We start from the raw sequence: 10,944 nt of genomic DNA on the forward strand, positions 1-10,944 counted from the left end.
CAGTCAAGACCAAGAAGCTGGCAAATGAGAGAAGAGCAGGAACTAAGCAATTTGACAGTACTCTATCAGCTTCCAGAATCCGCTGTTCCCTCTCTCCTTCTACACTAATAAGTTCAAGGCCATCTCCTCTGGCCTGGAACACCTCAGCAGCCTCCTAGTCTGGGTTCCAGAGTCTAGTCTTGACCTGCTACCACTATGCCACCAAAGCTGGGCAGAGCATGGATCCAACCACCTATAATAGAAGCCTCTCCCTGACGCCCTCTGCAGACTCGTCAGCTCAGCTGACAGACTTTACCCTCTACTCTTCCCTGGCCACTCCCATCACTCACGGGATCTCTAAACCCACCACTTTTGTGTTGCCCCAACACCCCTAGGTCTCAGGCTGGGTACACAGTCTAACGTCATTTTGCCTAGGGGCCGGTGAGAAGGCGGATCAGCTGGTAAGAGCACCTGCTGCCGAGCCTGAGTTCAAACCCTGCGGACCTACACTACAGAAGGGAAGATTCAGGTCTCCCAAGTTGCTCCTCTGTCCTCTGCCCTCCACACTTGCACACGCATGTACACACACACCAACGAAAAAATAACAATGATAGAAAGTTTAAAACTCCCCTGCCTGCCAAGTTTTTCTGTCTCCATGATGAGAATGCCTAGTCACTCCTCAAAATCCAGCACAAAGGTCTTCTTTGCCATAATCTTCGCTGGGATTCCAGGTGATGGGCCACGCCTTTCTGAGTGCTCCCTCTGGCTGATTTCACTTCACTGGGGCCTTAGCCTGCCCTACTTTGCTCTCTCTCTCCTCGAAAGCACAGACTTACATCTTGGTCTTCCCTATAAGTCAGCATGCCGCATTTCTGCCTGATGCGGTCATCACACAGAACCCATGTACTGAACTTAATACAAGATAGAAGCTATTAACTATCATACCTATCATGGGGTACATAGGGTATAAGTAGCACAAAAAAAAAAAAATCTAGAAATTTCTTCATGGCACAAAGTGGATTTTGATCTTTGATATTGAGAAAAAGGTTTACAAAGACTGAGTCTATGCCTATCAGGGAAGGAAACAGAGGGGTACATTCAAAAAGCAGAAGAGCATTCAAGAATAACCAACCACAAGAGGAATTACCCCCGCAATAATTCTTTATCATGGATAAGCCAGCAAACCCCACTCATTCCCATTCCCTAGTCCTGTGACCTGACTGGCCAATGCCACCTGTAGTAGGTACAGACAATTCTCAATCCCATTCCAGGTCTCTGCATGCCCCAGGCTCTAGGCAGTCAAAACACTGGTCCTTCCCCAAGCCTGCATCCTATGGTTGCAGTAATCAATGGCACCCCCTCTTCGGGCAGCAATCTTCCAGAGCAGCCGTCACATTCCAGACACTCTTCCAGGTACTGTGAAGGCAGTCATGTACAACGCAGACACTCTTGCAAACCTCGAGAAGCTTCCCTTCTTGCTGAGGATTGAGCCCCGAGTCTGACAACTGCTAGGAAGGGCTCTACCACTGAGTTACGTCTCCAGCCTGTGAAGACGGTCTAAGGTAAAGAAGAGGTCTAGCGGCAAACACCTGTAATCCCAGCACTAGGGAGGCTGAGGCAGGGGGATAAAGAAGAGGTCAAGACCATCTTCAGCTACCTAGTGAGTTCAATCCTATCCTTGGCGGCATGAGACTGTCTCAAAAAGACAGTCAAAGCAGAGCAGAGGTAGAAAAAGCAAACCTGTCACGTGAAGTGGCTATCTTTATATTATAAACACTCTATTTACTTAACAGTTACTTTAGAATATCAGAGATAAGGGGTACTCAAGAATGAGGGGGAAAAAACAAAGTTTTATTCATTTTGCCAGGTTCCATACTAGGCGCTGGGGCAGGGGTCTGTCTTTCTTCCATGGATGATAAAACAGCTTATATACTGTCAACTGGACAAGATCTAGAAAAATCTAGGCGGGGAGGCTCCATCACACCTGTGAGAGGTTACCTTGATCAGGTAAACTGAGATGGGAAGACAACCCCTACAAATCTCGGTGGTACCCTTCAATGCGCTGGGGTCCGAGACTGAGCAAAGCCAAGAAAGCCAGCCAAACCAAAGCCTTCATCTCTCTCACAACTTACTGAATGTGGATGCAATGTGACCAGCTGCCTCGTGTCCCTGCCACCGTGGGGACTTCACCACTGTGGTGGACCTAACCCTCAAACTGTGATCCGAAACCAAACACTTCCTTAAGTTGCTCCCATCGAGGTGTTTTAATCACAGCTCCAGGCAAACCAGCCAAGATAGGACTTTTATCTCTGAGTCAGAAAATACAAACTATGTACCTGAGGAAGGAAGGCAGCCAAAGGCAGCACATGATCCCTTCAGTCAAGAGCCAGGACTGTTTATTTCTAAAGGGTCGTAGCCTATGGAAGGGCAGGAGCCAACAGGAAGGATACAGTTTATAACTACCAGAGGACAGCCAGGATCCTCTGGAGGAGCCATAAGGCCAGGGAAATGATAGAAAAGCAGTCTCCCCAATATTGGATCACTTTCTTATTGCCCCAACTACCTCTCTATTGGGTGTGTGGAAACCAGATCACTGCAAAGGCTTGCGAGGGGAGGCACGCTGAAAGGAGCATTAGCTTGCTGGCTCCATTTCCACACAATCTGCCGTGGAAGGAGGCACGGCAACGTGCTAGCAGACTGATCGGGTCCGTGGTAACACCAGCATGGAACCAAGAAGTCCACTTGCCCAGGGTTCATCCTCAGGAGCAAACCCAAGGTCCAGGGCACGTGCACTGAAAATACTACGGACCTCAGGTTTTCTTGATTGTGGACAGGGACAACAGTGTCCAGTCAGGAGGCCACAGACCAGGCAAGTGCTTAGCACGAAACACGCCACTTAGCTGAGCAACCACATGTCACCAAACTCATTTTCTCATCTGGAAAATGAGACTGACAGTCATCATACCGGCCAATGTTAATCCTTATAACCTAATACCTGAAACTGGGGACCACAGTGACGAAAGGAGGAGGCTTACTTAACCCAGGGTTCCTAGACGCTCAAGGCACATCACCACTATCACCTCTGCTCTGATGAAGGCTTGAAGGATGCCACAAAAATCACAGAAGTGTCCACAGGAGAAAAAAAATCACATCACCCAACAGGAAAACAAAGAGCCAATCAGGAGTCAGGCTCACTGTTCTGTAACTACCTACTCAAGTTAAGTTTCGGAAAAAAAAATCCCTTTTAAAGGACACTCCCTTAATGATCTAAAGACCAACCCACTAGGCCTCACCTCTAAAAGTCCCATTATAATACTGTACATACCAAGCCTTCAACACACAAGTCTTCGAGGGACAAACCACACCCAAGCCACAGCAATCATAAATCTTAGGGAATCAATGTGGTAATTACATGAGTATACGCTAATCATTCAAAACTTTGAAATTATCTTGCTACCTAGAAAGGCTAGGAAGATAAACATTCTCTAGCCTCAGCTTTGCGGCTCTCTTCCAAGCCTTACAGCCTTTAGCCCTCAGCTAGTGACCAATCTCATTCCTGGGATCTATGTTAGGAACAGGACAAGCCTTGAGGCAGCTACAGCAGACTCCACAACATACTTCCCACTGCCCCTCCGCTCACCCTCACGTCCTGTACTTCATATGCACCTTCAGGCCGACAGACTTCGGCCCACATTCAACCTTCACACCTGGAGCAGCCACAACCACTTTCTCCGTGCGCGTTCGACCCCTTCCCCTCCCCACTTCCTCACCTCCAGTGAGTTTAGGCAAGCCCTGCATTCCAAAGCCATATTCCAGGAAACGTCCCCACCCACCAATGCACACACCTCGAGCTCTGAGGCCCTCCTTACTGCGCTGGGTCAAAGTCTCAAGTTCACTCATCCACTTATGAAGAGTGTTCTTGTGCCTTCTGCTTCGACACCCTACACTCAATCCCCCAGCGAAGCTCCCAGAGGCCCCTGCCCAGCCTTGTTCTCCTGTGAATCATGACCCTCAATAGGATTGATTAATGGCCCCCACAGCTGCAAGACAAATATAAATTATACTTTGAAAAAAAAAAAAGGTCCTCTCAGGCTTAGTAGGCAAAGGTACTTGCAGTACAAACAGAAACATGGTGCTTGAGTTTGTGGAACCCAACAGACTCCACAGAGTTGTTCTCTGAACCTCCACAAACACGCTGACCCTTCCAAACACAGCCAAAACAAACCACCCTGTTCCCAGCACCTGCACAGAGGCTCCTTTGTCCAGCAGCCTCCATCTCACGCCTTCCTTCCTGCACTTATATTTCTCTTTCTTAGTCCTGGAGATTCAGTTCAGACATCACCCTTCTATGGTGGGTTACTTCCCAGAGGCTGGTCTTTTCCAGCCTCTGAGTAGCCAAAACCCTGACCACACCCGCCATGCTTCTCCACCCTCACACACACCTGGTGCTCCTCCAGCACAGGAAGGATGCCCTCCTCACGTGTGCTCCCAGCAGCCCGTTCAGTGTCTCTCCAGTCTATGGGGACCGGGTCAGAGGCATGCTTTCCACACTGGGTCTCCTCCTTCCTGCATTTCCAGTCTCTGCCAAGTTACCCTGCAGTGGGTTCCCAGCCCTTATAAGTTATACTGTCCTTGGTGTACTGGGCCCCATCACCCCAGCATAGAAACCAGAGTTCTGAAATCAAAGCCAATGTGGTCCCTGCTCCAGCACCAATTAACCCATGCTGGCTCCACAGCAGGGTCAAGTTACAAGTGCCCACCAAGAACCCCAAGTTTGGAATCAACAGTTTTGTGTACACCTCGAATTAGCTCTGTAACCTCAAGGAACGGGTTAAAGTGGAGATGGGACTGTCACCATGCTTACTTCTCCAGAAACTTAAGCAGAATATTGGATGGAAAAAGTATTTTTTATAAAAATGCAAAAGTACTATACATTTATAAAAGACCCAATGGCAACCAAATTTTATCAAATTGAAAACAGTGACTGTGAGACGTGTATCATTATCAACTTTAGAATAGAAACCTGTTCAACTGGGACACATCTGTGATTAAAAGACAATCACATGTCAGTGGTATGAAAACATGAAAAAGACACGTGTAGCTTAGAATTTACCTAATAAAAATAAGAGCCTGCCATACAATTTCCATGTTTGACTGTGGTACATAATAGGTGTTCAGCTACGCATGCCAAGCAAATGAAACAACCCGTGATCATTTTCTTAAGCCAAATTATCACCTCTCTCACTGAAACTGGGCAGCAGGAGGTTTCTCAATGCCAGTTCTCTCAGTCATGTTCCTGCCTGCTCAAAACCCTCAAAAGGCATATGGCCTGACATTCCTAAAGCTTCTCAAAACCAAGTCTCCTCTCCTACCTATCACTGTCTGGAAATGCCTACCCTCTCGGAGGAATGGCCTCCTGGCCAGAATGTCTCTCCATGAAGGGCGCTACTCAATCTCAGCAAAATAATGATCAATTCAAGAACTTGCTCCCCGCCCACTGCCTATGCCCAACCCCAGGCCAGAGATGCTTACAAGGAATTGGGAGGAGAGGGGTTGGGAAAGGAGAGAGGAAGGAGAAGACGGTCAGAAGATGCAAAACAAGGCACAGTCCCAGCCTCGGGGCCCCTGGCATGTCCCCCTACCCTTCACACAGCTAGTCCTCACTAGACAGCCTTCTGGACTCCACAGGCCGCCTTCACAAGATGACATGCTAGATACATCATGTCCTCTTTAAATGCCCCTCGGTGCTGGCAAGAACCTTGCCAGGAGACTCTTGGGACAGCAAGCATCTTACTGGGTTTCTGTACCTCCCCACACTCCCCCCCACCTCAATCCACCATTATCCACCAGAGACCACAGGGCTGGCACTCAAGTTCTGTGGATCTGGGTTTGTTCCCCTACTTGTAAAAATGAGAAAAGCGGTCGGAGAGAGGTCAATTTACCCTGCAGCAGCCTCATACACTCTCCCTCTCCTCCCCTGAAAACTTGTTTGTGCGGGGGAGGGGGGGAAGACTAGTGAACCATTAAGTCACTAACACCTTTGAGAGACAGTTGTATTGCAGAGGCAAGCTTACAAAAGGGGGAGGGGGTGGTGGTGGTACAGAAACAAAAAAGATGAAAAGTCTATTGAGAAAGCCAGAAGGGATCGACTCGACGGGGAGGTCCTGCTAGGCCTTCCTTGTGGGGGAGGGGAAGGAGTGAACCCCTTCCTAAACAGAAAAGCGGCTAGAGACACCGTACGCTGCCCCGTCCAAGTACCCCAGCCACAACTCCACTGGCATGGTCTCCAGTCACACTCCAAGTACCCCCAAGCCGCCAACGAACGCCATGTCCACTACCCACCCTCACTTAGCCAGCTTTCTCTGGTCTGCAGTGGCCTCCCTGACAAGGAAGGCCTTGCCTTACTTAAGAAAAGTCCCTACCCTTCAAAACAGTCCATCACACACACACACCCATCCAGGACCACTTCGGGTCCCTTCAGGGAGACCAAACTATGAAGCTCCTTCCCGAGAACCCCCTCTCCGCCTTAAAAACCTGATCTTCGCGTTCTCCCCAGCATCTGGCCCCTTCCTACTTGGGGTCAGGTTTGGCTCCTGCGTTCCAGGGCGCTCTCCCTGAGGGCAAAGTCTGGTCTCGAGTAACCTACAGTGCTTGAAAACAGTGGAGGCTCCAGAACCTCTTACAAAAATAAAAAAAAAAAAATTAAAAAAGGCGGTGGGGGGTCCGGAGCCACCGCTCTTAACCAGGGCTCCACCTTCCAGGAATGACTTCCAGGAAAGCCCGCCTCCCCGGGGCCTCGCCAGCCTCGCCAGCCGGGCTGTAAAATGGGAAGGCTCTCTCGAGTCGCTGGGTCCCTAAAGGCCCTTTCCGCGGTGACAACTGGGATTCCGCGAAAGCTCGAAGCCGACGGGCGCGGCCCCGCCCCCCCGGGCACCCCAGAAAGGCCCCGGGCCCCCGGGGCGCGCGGAGGGCGCCCGCAACCCCGCCCCTCCCCCACGCCGTGTACCCCCTCCCCGCTCCCGGCCCGGGAGCCCGCACTTCCGCGGCGGCCGGGGCGGAGCAGGGCGGTCCCGCGCTCCCGCCACCGCAGCGGCCCGCCCCGGGGGTTGGGGGGGGGAAGAGATCGGGGGGTTCGAGCGGCGCCCGCGGGCCGAGGCTGCGGGAGGGAGGAAGCCTTCGCTGCTACTATACCTGGGGGAGGAGGCGGACGGGGCAGCGGCGGCCGCGACGGCTGGAGGCGGAGGCTCGGGCGGAGGAGGAGGAGGTGCCGGGCACTCCCCCTCCCATTGTCCCGGCCCGGCCCGCGGCCCGCAGCGGCCCGCTCCGCCGGACCCGCGCCCTCCCCCGTGCCCGGCCCCCCGCCGCCGGCCCTTACCTTGCAAGCGGCCGGCTCTTCCCGCCGCTAATGCTACTTATTCCCGGGGCAAGCTGGAGCGGGGCCCGGGAGCGAACCCACAGACAAAAAGTGAAACTTCGGCAGGCCGGGAGCGGCTGCTGGTTGGTGCTCTCCCCCTCCTTCCTCCCCACCCCCTCCCCGCGGTCTCCCGTGCGGTGCCCTGAGCGCTGGAGGCTGACGTCAGGGGCCTGAATTCCTGACTTTGCCTGCACGCATTTGTCCATGTAAGGTATGGGGAGGCGTGTGCCCGCGGGGCCGCTGCAGTAGCCGGGCGGGGAGGGGGCGCGGCGGGCAGCGCCCGCTCGAGGTGGGCGACCCTGGGCAGTGCACTTCCTGGAGGAGGGGACGCGGGGGGTGCAGGGAGCATGGGAAGAGGAAGGGAAAGAGGGATCTGCCTCCACTGGAGGAAGAGGAAGGAGATGCAGGAGGAAGTCGAGAAACCGGCACACTCGGGTCGGCTCTGCAGGCGACAAATTGGAAGCTGAGCTGGAACGAGGAGAGGAGATCCTGCCGTGGAACACCCCCTCACCCCCACTCCCTCCACCCCAAGAGCCTCGTCGGAGCCCCGCCCAGGACTCCAGCAGGACTCAGAACTACGGGATGGTGGAGTACAACTTCGGTTCACTTCACACACGTGAGAGCGCCGAAGCTCTCAGGAGCTGGGACCTGACCCAGCCGTACGCTGAGCAGATCGAGGAGCAGATCCCATTCTCTACTCCCAGCTAGGTTTCCGCCTCCAGGCAGGACCCAAGCTCGGGCGCTGTGAGCTCAGAACCAAGTTAGACCTGGGCAGATGACCCGACCACCCACTGAAGTGACTAGCCCCAGTTCCTGGAAGGTTGTGGTTGATAAGCCTTGAGCAACAGTGGCAATCAGGGCAACTTCCTGTCCTTTGTTCAAAGAAATGAACCTTTGGAGTTTTAAGATTTACTTCCCAACCCTGCCCTGCCCCAAAACCAGAAAGCTTGCTCTGTTCTTACTGCTTAAAAAAGAAAATACACGAACTGGGTGAACTGGTTTCCATAAAGACAGACCTGTTCTTGGAAGGTTGGGGTTGGATTTTTTTTTTTTTTTTTTTTTTTTTTGTCTTTGATATTTGTAAAAGTGAGCGAAGATGAGATCCCCATTACAACGTTAAGACATGGGCTAGGAGGTACTGGAGGCCCTCTGGCCCCCAGGACTGAAAACTTTTAATCCTAGCACAAGGGAGGCCGGTCTATGTGGACCCTGTCACAAACAAAACAGCCTCTGATTTGTTCTTTCTGTGTTTCTATCGCGTACCCACACAAAAGAAATGCCTCACCTCAGCCCACCCTAAGGGCTCTCCCACCTGTTACTACCATCTCGGGTGGGTTAGATGAGTATGGCAGAGTGACCTGCACACTGTCACTGTCTGAGCAAGCTCCTGACTCTGCCACTCTCCGGCCACCTCCAGTCCCGCCCCCGCCCCCCCCCTTTCCCTGACCTCCTGCAGCCTAACCAGTCATGCACATAGAAAGTACACCGGACCAGGAAGCTCAACCGTGGCGCTTTTCGGGTTAGATTTTGATGAACCTTTCTGACTAAGAATTAAGCACATAAGTGTCAAAGTACATATTCTTGTACTTAACGTTTATTGAACAACGCCTCTCCTGCGGTCTTCAAATTCAAAGCTACTTAACCCCTTTGCCCTCTCAACTTTCCCAGCTACACATTCAAAAGCAGGAATGCAGCAGGAGAGATCAAGAGTACAGTGCATTCCACGCAATAATGAAATATTTTCTCTTTATAATTAACCTGATAGCAGGCAGGAAGCATGAGCTCCTGAAGTTCAGACTTAAAAAGATCACAATTTATTCACTCTGTCTGAAGCAATTTGGCCGATCTGTGTCCTGTGTGCTACTATTTAGTATGGGGAAATCGCCCAGTGCTCATTTTAGACGTAACGGAACTTGACCAGCATTGCTTGCTCGCTTTTATTCCCTTCTCAGTAACCCACTTATAAAGAATAATAGGGTTCTAATGAGGATTAATAAAATTTAATAAGGTATAATTAGAGTCATTCATTTCCTCCATCATACACATTATAAGAGTGCTGTGTTGATCCAGAAATGCTACTAATTATGTTGAAACTGTTCTGTGTGTTAGGGAAGATCACTGTGTTGCTTCTCCTGAAATACTGATGAATTGCTCAGGTAGGCATGGTGCTGGCATGAGCACTGTAGAAAGTTAATCACAAAAAGGTAATTGCAACTCACGAGGCACTCACCAGGAGTGTAAGTGACAAAGTCATAAATTGGATGTTTGGTGAACCACATGCCGGGCCATCAGGAGTCCTAACCCAAACCAGAAGCCTCATTCCGCTTTGTGGTTCTGCTTTCTATTGTCCCCTCACGTGCCGTGTGCAGAGACTTGGGCCCGATGGAAAGTTTGTTCACAAACTGGCAAGCACGGTGCAGTGAAAATACTGATTTACCCTTGCAGGGAATAAAGGCAGGACAGGATTCCAGATGAGTTGGAGGGCGTGGCCCTGTGGCCTGGGGAAGGCTCAGGGTTGATATGAAGCTTTGTCAGTGGTCCAGCGCTGGCACGAAACACAGGCAGGCCGGCTGACCCTGCTACGACGTTGTGTTCATCACAGACCTACACCTGAGGGCTTCACAGAAGTCATGATCACATTTTTCTGGACTCTGTGTCAGGCAAGATTGTAAGGAAGGACTTTCCCTCTGCAATCCACTGAGCTCGCAAATCCCTTGGAGGGACTGATGTTATTTCTGTCGTTGGTACATGAGGAAATGAAAGCCAGCGGAAGCTAAGCAGCTTGTTCTTAATACTACTAGTTCTTGAGTACACTGAGATTCCACGGAGAGCCCAGGAAGCCTGGCGCCTCTCTTCCCACGGCGGAGTGGCCATCTGCTCTCAGTGTGAGCCTCCATTGTAGGGGCTCCTAATCTGCAGCGGTGGGGAGGAAGAGCACAGAGGAGCCCACAAGAGAAATAGGAAGGCCATGATCGCCGGGGAAGATGGGAGGCCGTATCACTCTGATGGTGCTTCATCCAGGCCGGACTCCTCAGGACGGTTTGCACAGGCCTTGATGATTTGGCACCAACTTGGGCCTTCTGCTGCGTTTCTACAGCCCTGAAAAGACCTCCAGCTTTGGCCAGTTGAAGTTAGGGCCGCCTGCTCCTAAGCACAGCGCTCCCCTCTGTCTTCATTAGTCTGTGCCCAGGTTCTACTCTAAGGAACAAGCTTCCTTCTCCATCTGCCTGGCAACCCTTCAGGCTCCTCTGCAATCTCATCGCCCCTGAGGACTTCTCTCTCCCCTCTGCCACCTCCAGAGCACTGCTTGCTCTGTGTTTAAGACCTCAGACACTATTGGCTAATGTGTCTTTTCCTCCAACTTGACTAACATCTAGAGTCGTTACCATCATTCCTGCCTCGGTCATTCATTGCAGGCACTCAGTGCTTTCATTTCTTTTACCTTTCTGTTGACCCTGTCCAAAGACAGAGGCAAATAGAGAAGGTAGAAAGCCCAAGTGTTTAAATAGTCATAGAACTACATCAGGAAATGAGATCTGGATGCAAGCAGG

The 10,944-nt window shown here is 51.5% G+C and overlaps 1 protein-coding gene across 4 annotated transcripts in view; it reads right to left on the reverse strand.

The window, feature by feature from the left end:
* LOC114697100 (LIM domain containing preferred translocation partner in lipoma) overlaps positions 1–7,725 on the reverse strand; it is a 611,216-nt gene extending 603,491 nt beyond the window's left edge. For 3 of the 4 annotated variants that reach the window (XM_028875188.2, XM_028875190.2, XM_028875182.2), the window contains exon 1: positions 7,355–7,725. The gene's annotated coding sequence lies outside the window, so the exon portion shown is untranslated. Of the gene's footprint in view, positions 1–7,170; positions 7,230–7,354 lie in introns of those variants that run through there. The other variant, XM_028875183.2, reaches the window with a different exon arrangement.
* Positions 7,726–10,944: the final 3,219 nt, after the last annotated feature.

This window comes from Peromyscus leucopus, chromosome 12, assembly GCF_004664715.2.
Source record: "Peromyscus leucopus breed LL Stock chromosome 12, UCI_PerLeu_2.1, whole genome shotgun sequence".
Taxonomy (NCBI): Eukaryota; Metazoa; Chordata; class Mammalia; order Rodentia; family Cricetidae; genus Peromyscus; species Peromyscus leucopus.